This window comes from Ambystoma mexicanum, chromosome 13 (genome assembly GCF_040938575.1).
Source record: "Ambystoma mexicanum isolate Mex_15411 chromosome 13, UKY_AmexF1_1, whole genome shotgun sequence".
NCBI classification, from domain to species: domain Eukaryota; kingdom Metazoa; phylum Chordata; class Amphibia; order Caudata; family Ambystomatidae; genus Ambystoma; species Ambystoma mexicanum.
In genome coordinates, this window is record NC_090938.1 from 377,934,500 (window position 1) to 377,951,746 (window position 17,247).

The 17,247-nt window shown below is 47.6% G+C and overlaps 1 protein-coding gene across 4 annotated transcripts in view; it reads left to right on the forward strand.

Moving 5' to 3' along the window:
- Positions 1 to 2,486: 2,486 nt before the first annotated feature.
- Positions 2,487 to 17,247, forward strand: part of LOC138521230 (neural retina-specific leucine zipper protein-like) — a 44,082-nt gene continuing 29,321 nt past the window's right edge. Inside the window, exon 1 of one of the 4 annotated variants that reach the window (XM_069633918.1) lies at positions 2,487 to 2,613. The gene's annotated coding sequence lies outside the window, so the exon portion shown is untranslated. The other 3 variants (XM_069633920.1, XM_069633921.1, XM_069633919.1) reach the window with 3 other exon arrangements.

Here is a 17,247-nt window from a genome sequence, read left to right on the forward strand (position 1 = left end):
CCTTGCCCGATCTGGTACTTGCCCATTCCTGGGCACCAGAAAAAATTCTTCCCCATTCTTCCCCATTCCCATTTGAGCCCCATAGGGTTCAATAGAAATGGGGAAGCCGGATGCACAGTCAACGGTGCCTGTGCATCCGAAATGCTGTGCTCGTGGGTGCCGCACAGCCTGCCAGGTCAGCCCTGGCGGAATAAAAGGCACTGCGAGCGCAACTCAGAATTTGCCGGTCTAGATACAACGGTCCCGATAAGTTTACTGGTACCGTTGTATCCGGACCGGCAAGCTCGTAATGAGGCCCATTATCCCTAAACATCCCAAAACCATACACCTCTGTAATCATGGTGCAAACTTCACCAACAGACTCAGACACCACCACAAGCCAAATACTAGACATATCCCGCCTGGAAAAAATACACATCAAACCCCACCCAAAAAATACACCCGCACAGATGCCAGCTACCCCACGGTCCGCACACATCAACAGCTAAGCACAACACCTTGTCTTTTCCCTCTAATGCCCTGACCAAGCCCCTCCCACTTTCCCTATCAGATCCACGAGAGCGCCTGGAGACCGTGCAAGTGGCAGCGGTGTGCAATGTAAATCAACATAACATAACATATCTGTTGGGACCTACTATGCCAAACTCTGCAGAGTGCTTTCTGCCAACCTTCTACCCATTAGTCTGATCTGTTGGACCCCTGGACTCTACCCAACCTGGCTCAGAGCTAATAATGTCCCCCTTTTACAAATAAGGCACCTAGGCCATGTTGGATTCTCCTATGTGCATCCGTAGGCGTGCTGGCCATTCAAGAGAGCGAATGAGATCCTTACTTATGGAAGCCGGCCAATGAGAGGGAGAAGTTTTCCTTCGCCAATGGACGGTAGGTCATAAGAAGCAGATGGGAAAAGTGGGAATTGTGCTCCTTTAAGGAGTGGTCAAAATAAGGTGTGGATTCTCTGCCTATCAGGGGAGGGGCCGTTGGTGAGACATGGCTGGCATCTCAGCCCACTAGGGTAGTGGTAATGAAATGAGGGGGTGCTCCGCGCACATCCAAGCAGTGATAGGTTGATATGGCCTGGCTGCCTCCCTACGGAAGGAGTAGTAATGCGATACTGCTGAACTCCTTGCTCACTGGAGGAGTGGTAATGAGATGTGGTGGGCTGCTTGCCCATCAGAGGGACCGTACTCAGCCACAGGGGAGCTCCCTTCCCATTGGAGGAGTGATGAGTAAAGACATTTAGGGCCACATTCCATTGGAAGATGGTTAATGAGAAGCATCCAAGCTCACTAGCCATTGGAGGAGTGGCAATGTGATTTAGAATAGGTTACCGTCCATACGAGGAGGGAGAATGCAATGCGTATCGTCTTCTTTGTTACATGACCTTTTGAGACCACTGCCCAGTGGAACAGAGAGAATGATATGTAGATGACCACTGCCCAGTGGAACAGAGAGAATGATATGCAGATGAGACCACTGCCCAGTGGAACAGAGAATATGTAGATGAGTCCGCTCTCCACTGTAGAAGTGGGAATGATGTGTAGATGCGTCCACTCTCCACTGGAAAAGTGGGAATATGTTGCTGCGTCCACTGTCCAGTGGGAAAGAGGTAATGATATCTAGATGAGCCCTCTGCCCACTGGAAAAGTCGGAAAGATATTTAGATGAGTCAACTGTCTAGTAGAAAAGTGGGAACAATATGTATATGAGTCCACTGCCCACTAGAAACATGAAATGATATGTAGATGAGTGCCCTGCCCACTGGACAAGAGAGAATGATACTTAGGCGAGTCCACTGCCCACTGGAAAAGAAGGAATGAAATGTAGATGAACCCACTGTCCAGTAGAAAAGAGGCAATAAAATGCAGATGGGCCCACTTCCCACTGGGAGGAAAAGTGGGAAAGCTATGTAGATGAGTCTACTGTCCAATAGGAAAGAGTGAACAATATGTAATTGAGTCCACTGCCCAGTGGAGAAGAGTGAATGAAATGTAGATTAGTCCACTGCCCACTGGAAAAGTGGCAATGGTATTTAAATAATGTCCATTGCCTACTAGAAAAGAGCGAACGAAAGTAGATGAGTCCATTGCCCACTAAAAAAGAGACGAGGAGATGGGGATGTCCCACTGGCTACTGAAGCAGTGGCAATGAGTAAGATACAGGTGAGATCAAATCCCATTAGAGGAGGGATACATTATATGTAGAGGAGGTCGCTTCCCATTGAGGGAGGGATAATGAGATGAAGATGAGATTACTAGCCATTGGCGGAGTGGTAATTATATGTGCATGAGGTCACAGCACGCCTGAGCTCAACTAATGAGATACCGATCACATCGCAGCTCTTTTTATGCATGGCTAATGAGATGCAGATGAAGTCCCGTCCCATTGGACACGGCATAATGAGATGCAGATGAAGTCCCGTCCCATTGGACACGGCATAATGAGATGCAGATGAAGTCACCGCAGGCTATATTTCTGTTGCCCGCGGCGTGGGTTCTTCCTGTAGCTCTGGGCTGGCTCCAGGGAAGGGACTGCAGCCAGCACTGCCTTATGGAGCTGTTACCAGAGAGAGGGACGTGGAGCTGACCCCTGAAGAGAGTCTGCCAGTGAGCTGTGAGTGACCGTATCTGCTTGCAATTCCCCCCCCCCCCTCTCTCTCTCGCTCTGTTCTCGTGGACTTGTCACCAAGAGTGGGATATGGGTCTGCCCTCGAAGCAAAAGCCTGTCAGGGAGACGTGAGTGACTGTCTCTTTTTCTCTCGCTGTCTATCCAAAGCCTGTCAGAGAGACGTGAGTGACTGTCTCTTTCTCTCTCGCTGTCTATCCACATGGAGCTGTCATCGGAGAGAGGAGCGCACCGCTGACCCCCGAAGAGTTACCCTGCCAGAGTTGTGCGGGACGCTTAACTCCCGAAGCCACAGACAGACACTTAAAGCTGACCGTCGAAGAGACAGCTTCCCCGGCAGCTGTGAGTGAGACCCCCCTGTCGCTATCCTTATGGGACGGTCACAGCACAGCGGGACGCCGCGGAGCTGACTGCTGAACAGACAGCTCGCCTGTGAGCTGTGAGTGAAGCCACCTGCTGACCAGCCTTCCCCGTCTCTCCATCTCCTTCCTCGCACCGCTTCGCTCTCCCCTGACCTGGGTCTCGCAGGGTAAATGCACTTCGCCTTCTCTCTCTGTTATTTCCCCGTTTTATTCCCACTCTGTTCTCAAGCCCACGCTGCCCTCGAGTCTCACTCTTTCCTGCTAGCCGCCCCTCCCCCCCCAAGAATCCGCACCTTTTCTCGTTCTTGAGTTTCTCCCCAGTTTCCCTCCGGCTGTTTTTCAATCCCTCTTTCCCCCTTTCTGTTTCTCCCTTTGCCCTCCTCTCTCCTTTAGCGCCCCGTCCTAGCCGTCGCTCCTTCCGACCCACTCGTATTTTGGCTTGTGTTCGTCACCCTTTACCCCCATGTATCACAGTATCTCCCCGGCTCTCGCCCCCACTTCCCCCGCCTGTTGCTAAACTTTTACTCGCTTCCGGGCGCTCTTCTTTCTCGCCCCTCTCTCGTCCGTCGCACCGTGTTATCTCGCCCTTGCCTTTTCTTTCCTGTTGCTTTCCTTTTCCCTGTTTTGACCCCTCTCGTTTTCTGTATCCTTTCTTACATTCTTTGTCGTTCGTATTATTAGCTTTCCCAGTTGTGAGAGCGCTCAGCAAGTTAATGCACACGCGGAAGAGGACTCCCTGAAACCTGCTAATCACACGATTTAGCCCTAAAAGCAGTGTCCTCCTTTCATCATCCTGAGGTTTATAACACGAGTAGCAGGAGTTTCTTCCCTGACAGCGTCACACTTTCTTTTTTCTTCAGCAGTGACTCCAGGCACGCACGGTATATGCACTAGGCAGACTTTGTACTGGTGACAAGTCTGACAGGCGTTACTATTTCCTCCGTGGCCGAGGGCCTGGGTGTCTTTTAGGCACATTGGCCTTTCAGTGTCTTATACTACCCCACACCCAAGGGACCTCTTAGCATCTGTGGTGTTTTGTCTTGCTGGTTGTGTGGTTTAGTCTCAGGATGTCTGACATAGGTGTCTGATAGCACCTGTTCGTGTCCCTGTGACAGATAACGTCTTTGGACCTCTAATGCCATCAGTAGGTCTCTGATAGTCTTACTTGTTTTTTGGGTGTCTGACAGAATCTGCATCTCTGAACGTGTTATTTGGCCTCTGGGTGTTAACTAGAGTTTATTGGTGTCTGATAGTGTCTGTTGATCTAATGATCTCTGAAGTATCAATTCACTTTTCACTGCTTCATAGTAGCTGTAATTGTGTTGGTGTCTGGTAGGGGCTGTGGCTGTCCCGGCCTCTCATGATCTGCCATTTTGGGCTCTGGGTGTTAGTGGGCCATATACTGTCTCTAGGTCTTTGTGAGTCAGGCGGTGTGGGTCTTTGGGAGTTTGATAGTGTGTTTAGGTGTCTGGCAGTGTTTATGAACTCAGGTTGTCTGATAGTCCAATTTAGCTTTTGAGTGTCTGACACTGTCAGTTCGCCCGTCAGTGTTCATTGCAGGATGGTTGTCCAAAAGGACTACTGGCTTTCGGGAGTGTGATCCTTTCTTTTGGTCTGCCTGTGTCTGATAGTGTACATTTGTCTCAGGGTGTCTAAGATATGAGTTGGAGTTCAGGTGTATGTTAGTGACAGTAGGGCTCTGCATGTGTGATCGTTATTCTGGGACTCTGTGTGTCTTGTGTCGAGTGTGGTTTGCTGGGTGTCTTATAGGGTCTATAAGTCTCTGATTGTCTGATGTCTGAATGGATTATAGTGTGATGCATGTATTTATTTATTTATTTATTGTGCATTTGTTAGGCGCTTATACAGTAAGTCAATTCTGTTTCAAAGCGCCCACAGGGCAACAGGGAGAGAACAAGAATTGCAAAACTATAAATACAGTAGAAGATAAAGACACACCTACTAGGCCGTGTGTGTATTCAGAACTTGCAAGTGCAGCGAGAAGAGGGAAGTGGGAGTGGGGGTAGGTGCTGGAATATCCGTGCTCGGGGGTGAGCAGCAGATGAAGTGCATAGCATGGTAAGTGCTGTGCGGCATGGAGCAGTGTTGGGTAAATAGTGCAAGCCTACACAAGAAAGGCCGGTGGGTGCTGAGGAAAGTGCTGCAGGGTAGGCAGAGGCTGGGGCGTGCATAGCATGGTAAGTGCTATGTGGTATGGAGCCGCATTGGATAAATAGTGCACGCCTACATAAGAAAGGCCGGTGGGTGCTGAGGCAAGTGCTGCGAGGTAGGCAGAGGCTGGGGCGTGCATAGTATAGTAAGTGCTGTGCGGCATGGAGCCGCATTGGATAAATAGTGCACGCCTACATAAGAAAGGCCGGTGGGTGCTGAGGCAAGTGCTGCGTGGTAGGCAGAGGCTGGGGCGTGCATAGTATAGTAAGTGCTGTGCGGCATGGAGCCGCATTGGATAAATAGTGCACGCCTACATAAGAAAGGCCGGTGGGTGCTGAGGCAAGTGCTGCGAGGTAGGCAGAGGCTGGGGCGTGCATAGCATGGTAAGTGCTATGCGGCATGGCGCCACATTGGGTAAATAGTGCAAGCCTACAGAAGAAAGGCCGGTGGGTGCTGAGGCAAGTGCTGCGAGGTAGGCAGAGGCTGGCTCTTGCATAGCATGGTAAGTGCTATGCGGCATGGAGCCACATTGGATAAATAGAGCACGCCTAAATAAGAAAGGCTGGTGGGTGCTGAGGCAAGTGCTGTGAGGTAGGCAGAGGCTGAGGCGTGCATACCATGGTAAGTGCTATGCGGCATGGAGCCACATTGGATAAATAGAGCACGCCTACATAAGAAAGGCCGGTTCGTGCTGAGGCAAGTGCTGCGAGGTAGGCAGAGGCTGGGGTGTGCTTAGCATGGTAACTGCTAGGGGGCATGGAGCTGCATTGGGTAAATAGTGCAAGCCTACATAAGAAAGGCCGGTGGGTGCTGAGGCAAGTGCTGCGAGGTAGGCAGAGGCTGGCGCTTGCATAGCATGGTAAGTGCTAGGTGGTATGGAGCTGCATTGGGTAAATAGTGCAAGACTACATAAGAAAGGCTGATGGGTGCTGAGGCAAGAGCTGCGAGGTAGGCAGAGGCTGGGGCGTGCATAGTATAGTAAGTGCTGTGCGGCATGAAGCCGCATTGGGTAAATAGTGCAAGACTACATAAGAAAGGCCGGTGGGTGCTGAGGCAAGTGCTGCGAGGTAGGCAGAGGCTGGGGCGTGCATAGCATGGTAAGTGCTATGCGGCATGGAGCCACATTGGATAAATAGAGCACGCCTAAATAAGAAAGGCTGGTGGGTGCTGAGACAAGTGCTGTGAGGTAGGCAGAGGCTGAGGCGTGCATACCATGGTAAGTGCTATGCGGCATGGAGCCACATTGGATAAATAGAGCACGCCTACCTAAGAAAGGCCGGTGGGTGCTGAGGCAAGTGCAGCGAGGTAGGCATAGGCTGGGGCATGCATAGCATGGTAAGTCCTTTGCGACATTGAGCCGCACTGGGTGAATAGTGCAAGCCTACAGAAGAAAGGTGGTGGGTGCTGAGCCAAGTGCTGTGAGATATGCAGAGACTGGGCCATGCATAGCATGGTAAGTGCTAGGCGACATGGAGCCGCACTGGGTAAATAGTGCAAGCCTACATAAGAAAGGCTGATGGGTGTTGTGGCAAGTGCTGCGAGGTAGGCAGAGGCTGGGGCATGCATAGCATGGTAAGTGCTATGCGGCATGGAACTGCATTGGGTAAATAGTGCAAGACTACATAAGAAAGGCCGGTTTGTGCTGAGGCAAGTGCAGCGAGGTAGGCATACGCTGGGGCGTGCATAGCATAGTAAGTGCTATGCGGCATGGAGCCCTATTGGGTAAATAGTGCAAGACTACATAAGAAAGGCTGGTGGGTGCTGAGGAAAGTGCTGCGAGGTAGGCAGAGGCTGGGGCGTGCATAGCATGGTAAGTGCTATGCGACATGGAGCCGCACTGGGTAAATGGTGCAAGCCTACAGAAGAAAGGCAGGTGGGTGCTGAGGCAAGTGCTGCGAGGTAGGCAGAGGCTTGGGCGTGCATAGTATAGTAAGTGCTGTGCGGCATGGAGCCGCATTGGGTAAATAGTGCACGCCTACATAAGAAAGGCCGGGGGTGCTGAGGCAAGTGCTGCAAGGTAGGCAGAGGCTGGGGCGTGCATAGCATGGTAAGTACTATGCGGCATGGAGCCGCATTGGGTAAATAGTGCACACCTACATAAGAAAGGCCGGTGGGTGCTGAGGCAAGTGCAGCGAGGTAGTCATAGGCTGGGGTGTGCATAGCATGGTAAGTGCTATGCGACATGGAGCCACATTGGGGAAATAGTGCCAGCCTTAATAAGAAAGGCGGTGGGTGCTGAGGCAAGTGCTGCAAGGTATGCAGAGGCTGGGGCGTGCATAGCATGGTAAGTGCTATGTGGCATGGAGCAGCATTGGGTAAATAGTGCACGCCGACATAAGAAAGGCTGATGGGTGCTGAGGCAAGTGCTGCGAGGTAGGCAGAGGCTGGGCGTGCATAGCATGGTAAGTGCTATGCGGCATGGAGCCGCATTGGGTAAATAGTGCAAGCCTACATAAGAAAGGCCGGTGGGTGCTGAGGCAAGTGCTGCGAGGTAGGCAGAGGCTGGGCGTGCATAGCATGGTAAGTGCTATGCGGCATGGAGCCGCATTGGGTAAATAGTGCAAGCCTACATAAGAAAGGCCGGTGGGTACTGAGGCAAGTGCTGCGAGGTAGGCAGAGGCTGGGGCGTGCATAGCATGGTAAGTGGTAGGCGGCATGGAGCCGCATTGGATAAATAGTGCAAGCCTACATAAGAAAGGCCGGTGGGTGCTGAGGCAAGTGCTGCGAGGTAGGCAGAGGCTGGGCGTGCATAGCATGGTAAGTGCTATGCGGCATGGAGCCACATTGGGTAAATAGTGCAAGCCTACATAAGAAAGGATATGGGTGCTCAGGCAAGAGCTGCGAGGTAGGCAGAGGCTGGGGCGTGCATAGTATGGTAAGTGCTATGCGGCATGGAGTAGCTTTGCTAGTCTCAGGAAGTCATAGGGCCTCATTACAACCCAGGCGTTAAGGGTTTAACGGCGCCGTCGGCGCCGTTAACCCTTAACGCCTGATTACCATTTTAACGCCTGCTTTTAGCAGGCGTTAAAATGCAAGGCGCTAACCCACCTTGGTGCTAATTACGGCACCGTATTTTACGGTGCCGTAATTAGCGCCTTCCCCACTCCCATTATGCCCTATGGGGCAAAAATGGGGAAGGGTAAATGGGGAATGGGGATTTACCGCCCCACTCACCTTGGAATGGGGCGGTAAATCCGCCATCCACCATGGTGTAAACAGAGTTTACTCCATGGTGGTAAAGTAGGGAATTTACCGCCTGCTTTGTAATGAGGCCCATAGTGTCTTGGTCTCTTCTTGTTGTTGGCATCTTGGTATCTGAAAGTTACAGTTACTCTCACTCTCTGGTAGTTGGCATAGGTGTTTAGTTGTGTCTAAAAGTGTGTGTCACACTGTTCTTGTCTTACATCTGTTGGCCTCTATTACTGGCTGTTGGTCTCTGGGTGTTTGGTAAACTCTGTGAGTCTTTCAATGTCTGAGAATGCCTAATCATGTTTGGTAGTGTCCAATTGTCTCTCCGTCTCCTATGGTGCAATAGTGTCTGTAAGTCCATAAGTGGCTTTCATTGCTCTGTGGGTGGCTGATACTGTCTATTGCTCACTGGATGTCTTGTACTCTCAAGGTGTATGATAGGGTCTATTGCTCTTTTGGTGCCTGATCAGTGTCTGACCATGTCTATTGGATGCAGATTATGCGAAAGTGTCTCTTAATCGCCAGATGTCTTGAAGTGGGAAGGCATCTGCTTGAGTCAATTTGATATGATAGGGCATTCATAACGCACCTATACACAAGTTTTTCAAGGCGCGACGAGGCAAGGGAGGGGAAACAGAGGGAAGACAGAGACAATAATCTTACTAGCTGGTTGGTAAATGGCTCTTTGTCATGGGGTACCTGGTTATATCCATTGTTTTTCAGGTGACTGATCGTACTGGTGACCTTTGGGTGTATAGTATTATGTGTGATGATATCCACTCTTGGTGACTGGGAGTGTCTATTGATCTCTTGTTGTTTTTGGGTGTCTAGTTTGCTGGCCTCTCCTTGTGAAAGTGTTGGTTACTTTTCAAGTGTCTGACCATGCCTTTTCATCCATGATACTGTATTGTGGTTCTCTGGGCATCTGACTGTTTCTAGTGGTGTCAGACTAATTGTATCAGCCAGTTTCTGATTGTGTCACTTGGTATCTGGGTGTCCACTGGAGTCTGATACAGTCCGTTGGTCTCCGGTATCTGGGCGTGCCCATTGGACTCCTGTTAATTTATCGTTGAGTATCTAATAATGTTGATTGGTCTTTGTGAGTCTGATAATGTAGGGTGGACTTTGGGTGTTTACTATGGTCTGTTGGCAATGTCTGATTGTGTTTCTGCAAAATGAATCCCCTCCCTCTTCTGCTTCTACTCTAGTCCCCCACCCCATCCATCCCCTTCACTCCCCCCACCCTTCCAGCCCCATTCCACTTGCCTGACATAAATAGCACACTCACCGTCTCTGGCGGCACAACCCTTCCTGCTCCTTTCACTGTCCACGGATTCTAGAAAAGACATTTCACACTGGATTACATGCAACATCCTTTCCCCCTAATAGTGTTCATTGGTCTTTGGGTGTCTGATAATATGTTGGTCTTTGGGTTTTTAATATAGTTTGTTAGTAGCGTCTGATTGAATCCATTGGGTGTCTGATCAATTGTATTGGTGGTTGAGATTCTGTTAACATACCTTGCTCATTTAATGCCTGAAAGTGTTAGTTCATTGCTGGGTATCTCTTAGTAGCCACTGTGCTCTTGGGTGTCTGATGGTGCTTATTGGTCTCTGAGAGTATCTGATAGTGTCCATTGGTCCCTAGGTATCCACTAGTATCTGTTGGTCTTTGGGTGTCTAAAAGTGTATGTTGATATTTGGTGGTATTATAAAGTTCACTGGTGGTTCCAGATTGTATCCATTGGTCTTTGGGGGGTCTCATATTGCTTGGTGATCTTTCAATCTCGTAAAAAAGGTCAATTTTCCACCAGGTGTTTGACAGTGTCCATTGGTGTTTGGATACTTGGTAATGGCAGTGGTTTTATGGTGGTTTTGTATTGTTTGTTATTGGTGTCTGATATTGTTCATTGGTCTCTGCAGGGCCTATAGCGTCCAAGATGTTTTGGGTGTATAGCAGTGCCCTTTTAAGCCCTGATTGTTTAGAAGTGTCCATTGAGATTTGGGTGTCAGAAAAGGACTATTGATCGCAGGACATCTGGCAGTGTCTGCTGGTTTTTGGGTGTTCGATACTGTTCATTGGGCTCTAGAGGTCTGCCCAGTCATGACGTCTGCAGGGGTATCTGATAGGGTCCATTAGTCTGCTTGTCTGATAGTATCTATTGATATTGGGTAGTTGGCGTATTCAATTGCTGTTTCATGTCTCGTAGCTTATGGTGGTCTTGGGTGTCTAGCATTGTCCATTTGCAATGTCTGATTTTGTCAATTTGTGTGTGGGTGTTTGATAGTTTTCTTTGGTGAGTGGATGCCTGATATTGTCCATTGTTCTGAAAGTGTCTGTTGATTTTTGGCTAGCTGTTAGTATTCGTTGATCTCCTGGGCATGCACTACTGTACCTTGGTCTTTGGCAGTCTTATAGTGTCCCTGGACCTTTGGGTGTCTAACAGTGTACATTGCTCTTTCAGAGTTAACCTGTATGTTGGAGCTATCTGAGTGTGTCCATTTTCGTAAATTTCTGGGGCTGTTTGTCTTTGGATGTCTGATAGGTAATTTTTGGTGGATGGTTGCTTGATAGTGTACATTGGCATTTGGATATTGTGGAAGGCCGAGCGTTAACACACAAGACATTCAAGTAAGTTTTTAGACTCCCATAACATCTTAGCTAGACAGTTTTCTTTTGATACTCCACAGCTTTGCCAGGGTCGCAAGTTGTTCTCTTTTTTCTCACTTTTCACAGGGTGCGCTTTTCTAAACTGGCTTTACCTTCCAAAACTACTAACAATTGCTACAATATCTAGCTTCGTATGAATGTATATATTTTTCTTTTCAGTAATAGGCAGAGAAGATTATTTGTTGGAAATGAACATACTGGGTGTTTGTGACAGTGTCCTTGGCCTCTGGGATCGTATCTCTCCAGCTCTGAAATCTCTCCATTTACTCCCAGTGGACGCAAGGATTACATTTAAACCCTCTGCATCGTCCAGAAGGCTTTCTGGGGCGTGGTGCCAAAATACCTCAGCTATCCCTCCTCAAATACCTCCCCTCTCGAGCTCTTCACTCCTCTACCTCTAACTCCCTCAGGGTCAGTCGTTTTTCAAAGAAAAAAGCTGGGGGTAGATCTCTGTCTTCGGCTGGGCTTCCCTCTGGAACAGCCTCCCTGCCACTCTAAAACTTGAGGAGAACCATCTCCGGTTCCAGAAGCACCTCAAGACCTTCCTCTTTTCTTCTGCCTTCTCTTCCCCTCTCCCCTGCTGATCTGTTCTCTCTTGGCACTGTGCACCTGGCCACCCTCTGTCTTCCGGGCCCAGGTACGTGCACACTCTGCTACCCTCCCCCACTGCCTCCGGGCCACCCCTTGCACTGGGGTCTGTATCTGTACCCATACAGCCCCCTTTTTTCTTCCTGCACTTATCAGACCTACCCTGTCTGCTGCCTTAAACCTAGCACCTGCAAATTGCTGCCTGCACCACCACTGTTTGTTGCCTTTATTATGTATTTATTGTTATTTATCTGTTTCTCCTCTGCTTCGCACTTTCCACTTCACCCCCTTCCATGCACTTTTCCCCTCCCCCTCTCCCATGCACTTGCGCATTCTCAATGTCACTGGGCCTAGTAAGATCGCTGTTTTGTTCTCCCCTGTTCCCCTCCCTTGCCTTGTCGCGCTATGAAACACTTGTGTACGAGCGTGATAGAAATAAAATATCAATATCAGTACCAATAACCCATGCCACCCTATACACAGTATGTTCAATGCCAATTAAACAATTATCTTCTACTTTTCTTAAAATAACAAAACCTATAACAACCTTAACTTAAACATTTTAGGAACTTTTAATATGTTTTAATGTTTTTGCTAAGAATCTCTTTTGTGCTCGTCCCTGCAGGATAGCTCAGGCCCAACGTGCTCGCCTTGGAAAGCAAAATGACTCGGAGCAACAAAGGTTAGATCCCCGGGTCTGCGCTTAGAAACCTCGGGTATTAGGCGCGTTATAAATGACCAATCCTACTCATACTCATACCCTGGATTCGAGATGGGTTATTCAGTTAATAAAAGGGGAACCATCTCTTTAAAAAAATTGCCATTGTTTTTAAAGTTAACTCATTAAAAAAAATATACGTTGCACAGTAAGTATTTCATACGTGCATGCCTTCCTAGACTACTTTCTAATCCTGCAGTATTTACGCTGTGCTTGTTGAACCAACATCAAGCCTGCTCCCTTACTATATGCCGGGGTTAATTTATCATTCTAGCTCAAGTTGAGCCTTTTGGGGGCAAGCAATTGATGGTTATACAGTTATTGTAGGACTGAGTTAATGTATTATTCTACCACCAGTCTTGCCCTATTTGGATATTTCCTATTCTAACTCCGGCCGCAGCAAAATGGGGGTAAGTGGCTCTCCTGTTACCAAAGCTTGTCCTAGTATCCTGGGGTCAAGCGCTTGATGGGTACTTAGGCTAGGACAGGGCTCATTTACTATTCTGACTCCAGTGCTAGAATTGTGGGGTGCAGTGTTGGAATGTTCTCTATTTAGGCTAGGACGGGGTTCATTTACTATTCTGACTCCAGTCATAGCATTTTGGGGTGCAGTGCTGGAATGTTCTCGAGTTATTCTATTACTGGAAAATATTGACACCAGGGAGGGACCCTTTGTTTGAAGAGCTAAAAAGCATCCTGGAGAGGAGGACCAGCTCATGGGTTAATGAGAGACACGACCATCGTGTCTTGGTACTGGGGAATGCGACCAGTTCACTCAGGGACATGTGCAAGAATCCAGAGCTTGCTAAGAAATGCTCATTCGAACTAGACTGGACTCGCACTTTGGAAAAATTGCAAGCAAAACTTTCTCTCACCTAAAGCATAACCACAAGAAACTCTGAATTTTGCCCCATTTTTGGTAGTATATCCTGCAAAGTGGGTCCATCGTTCATTCTTAAGCTTTAGATGGAATCTGTGTCCGACTAAGGAAATTCTGTTCAGAAGGGGACATACAAGTGTTGTTCAGTTAGGGTGTTGCTTCTGTAAAAACAAAATTAATTCTGAAACCCTCAAACACGTATTTGTTGCCTGTCCAGCATTGGGCCCTCAAAGAATGAAATATTTATAAAAGTTTTTTTTCTCCTTGATTGTAGGGGAAAGTGAGCGGATATGGTCACCCTGTTTATCAGGTCCGACAAACTCCACTGTAAAAGCCGTGATTACCTATCAAAAAGCCCTTAGGTTGGAGGAAAATGGAGAGGGGAATTAACTAGATGAACCTCCTGTGGGTTTACCCACTTTATTGTTGTCTGGGTTATCTTTTATTTGATTTATTTGGAGTGTGCCCTGAGTTATCTAAAGAGTCTTTTTTATTTTCTCTTCTTTGTGCCCATGATAATCCTTTGAATATTGTACTTCAAAATGTGTTGGAAATATCATGTATTTTAATGTATTGTATCCTATATTCTGCGTTATCTTTTTTTAATTAACTTGGTTTGTTTGTTAAAGGTTAACTTTGTTTAGTCATAAAAACAATTAAAAAAAACAATATATTTATATTTTGTTTCAAAGACACTGTTCTAATTACAGTCCTGGAATATTGAGGGGAAGTGTATGTTGGCGCACTATTTAATCTATGACTGGGGTAATTTACTATACTGACTCTGGTCATCGTATATTGGGAGGAATTGCTTGATAGTTCTCGAATTACTGTAGGTATTTCCTTTTTAATTTACTGTTCTAATTCCAGTCTTGGAATATTGAGGGAAAGTGTTTGATGGTTTCCCATAAAGGTGGGTAAAATTACTCAGTGTGAAACAAAATTGGAAAATCCCGCTCCAATGAATGATTTCTGATTTTGCCACTTTTAGGCGAATTTTGCCTTTCCCCTAATTTTGTTTTTGTATCACAAACTTTTGTTGGTTTTAGAAGGAAATTGACAGTTTCACTCACTGGGCGAATTTGGTGAAGCAGGCACATTTTGCCCAGAATTCAACAATTTTTCCGCACAGCCAATATCAGCAGTTTCTCCCACCCCTCATTCTCCAGTTATTCTAGCAATGAGTTTATTTACTATCGTGACACTAGTCCTAGCATACTGAGGGCAAGTGCTTTGTGGCTCTCCGGTTATGTAGGACTGGGTTCATTTATTATTATGACTCAAGTTCTTGCGTATTGGGGGCCAGAGATTGCTCCGGCTATTCTAGGACTGGGATGATGGAATGGAGAGATGTATTTCACTTGTTGATGTTCATAAATGAAGTATATGTTGATATTTTATGGGAACATTTGAGTGGGAGATTGCGATAGGATCAGATGATGATGGGTTGCCGTTACTTGGTTTGCTGGTCGTGTTCTATAGTCTTTTGGTGGCCAATAATGTCTGCTGATCTCGAGGTATTTAAAAGTGTCTGGTTATCATTTGCTGTCTTATAGTTCCTGTTGGTGTTAAGGTGTTTGATAGAGTGTTTTGATCTCTGGGTGTCTGATTAAAATTATCTGTCTGTTGGACTCCGATATTGTTCTCTGGTTTATGAATATCTGATATGGGTTGTAGGTCTCTAGATGCTTGAGAGTGTTTATTTTCCTTCTGTGTATCTGATAGTTTCTGACAGTATCCTTTGTTGCTTTTGTGTCTTAGAATATCCATTAGTCTCTAGGGAGCTCATTTTGCTCATTAATTTACTTTGACGGTCGGGAGCTCTTACGTTAACACTTTAACAGAGACATCTCCCTGCCTCCAAATTTCCATCATTTGCACTAAGCGGTGCAAATGAGCAGGGCAAAAGGCACGTACGTACGTGTACGCCACTTTTTCCCTTCACCTTTGCTCTCCGTTGTACATATGTATATGCCGCCTTTTGCGCTTCACTTTTGCGCTTTGCTGTGCAAAGTGAGTAAACGCTGACTGGCATGCCAGCCAGAGTTTACTTTTGATTGTGAGAACATCTTGCCGTACTTACATGACAAGCAGCTCTCACAATTACAATTAAACACTCTGCGACATGCTCGCAGGGGTCTGCAACCTGTGTCTCTCCAGATGTTTTGGACTACAACTCCCATGATCCCACACCATTGGCTATACGGGCTAGGGCTGATGGGAGCTGTAATCCAAAACATCTGAAGAGCCAACGGTTGCACATCCCTGGATTAGAGGTGCTATTGCTTCCCAGCTCAGCCACCACTATATGAAACCCAATAAATGCATACAAATATACATACGTGCATAAGTACATACTTACATACATGATATGAAATGTTATTTATAACCTGCTTAATACCCAGAGGTTTCTAAGCGCCGACCTGTGGATCGGACCTGTGGCGCTCCGTGTCGTCTTGCTTCCAAGGCGAGCACATTGCCCCTGAGCTATCCTCCCAAGACATACAGACACACAAACACACATGCATACATACTGCTAACTGATCCTTCAGGCCTTATAGAAGGCCTCAACGTGAGATTGAGATACTGCTGGAGAAGCCATGATTTAGGAGAAATACATCTGATTGTTGGTTCACCGAGTTATGGGTGAGCGGGTGGGATCACTTTTGGTGTCTGATCAATTTACTGTGAGTTGGTGGGTGGTGAGATGGGAGTAGAGACCCAGTGAGTGTGGTGCCGGAGTTTAGTACATGCCGAGCTGTAGACCATGTGACTACACAGGAAGTTTGGTTCTAGTTTTAGTTGGAAATGGAGGACGCGGCCGAGGATAGAAGATCAGAGGAGGGAGGATTGCATAGGCATATTCCCCGCATCCTTCGTACCGGCTCTTCTGACAGGAACGATGTATGCCATCGTCGAGCTGCTTGGTATGGATGGAAGAGCCTTGTGGATCCATTGGAGCAGAACACATTTTGTTGCGTTCTGACCTTGACGTGTTTTAGACATTCAGCTATTCAGGGAAGATTCCTGGAAGCAGCCCTTGGGAGCTGGGTGTCGTCAAAAATAGGAGAACAAATGCTGTGGTTCAGAACAGTTCAAAAGCAAAGATGTTAAGAAGATTGCTAAGAGTGCCACGCAACACCTCAGTACGTCGTAGGCGATGGCATTGTCTGAAAAGGCTAGAACGTAGTGAGCTTTTTTCAGGAAGGAGGTGAAACCTAGTAAAGATATTCCGCCAGTCGCAGTGAATGTGGCCAGACCATTGGGTACCATGATGTGGTCAATTTGTGTGAAATGCAGTGCAGGCGTCTGAAAGTACAAGCACCCAGTCATGGTCCCCAACCTTTCCTAGTGGGCAGAAGCTGGTCCCAGATCTTCTGGCGGGCAGCGCGTGTTTAACGGCGTGCCTGGAAGCCTGGCCGATAGTCTTTCGGTCGTCTATTAGGGTCTAGGTATGAGGAGAGCTGTGCAATGCCAGTGCCTTACTAAAGCAGATGAAGCCTGACACGCGTCTGAAGTGGGAGGGACCTGGGGGTGGGCGTTCATTTCATTCAGTAGGGGATTGACAACGGCGTATGGGGGCCTCACGGGGACAATGCCTCTTTGCAAGGAAGTGTTAATGAACTTGGGGATGATAGGGGCTAAGGCGGAAAGGTCTAGATTGACAATCCTAACTTCAGGGGTGGACTGACTTTAGGGCACTCCGGAGATTTCCCTGTAGACCTCTGCACCCAGGGCCTTTTGTGTGTGGTATTTTCAAATGTCCCTTAGGAAAAGGGTTGGTCTTGGTGAAAATGTGTAATATGGGGCCACGATGAAAATTAAATCCGGGGCCTCTTTTGGTGCCCAGTCCACCCCTGCCTAATTTTGCAGATGACTGTTTTAGTGACGGTTCCATTGGAGGATGGTAGCAACTGTGGTTTCAGGTGAAGGGACGGGTGTTAGGAAGAAGGGTTTGTGGCCCTGGAGATGTAGATCACAAGCAATGTCGCTGGTTGGAAGGACTGCAATGATGGTTGCCCAGATTAGAGTGTCCATTTGTC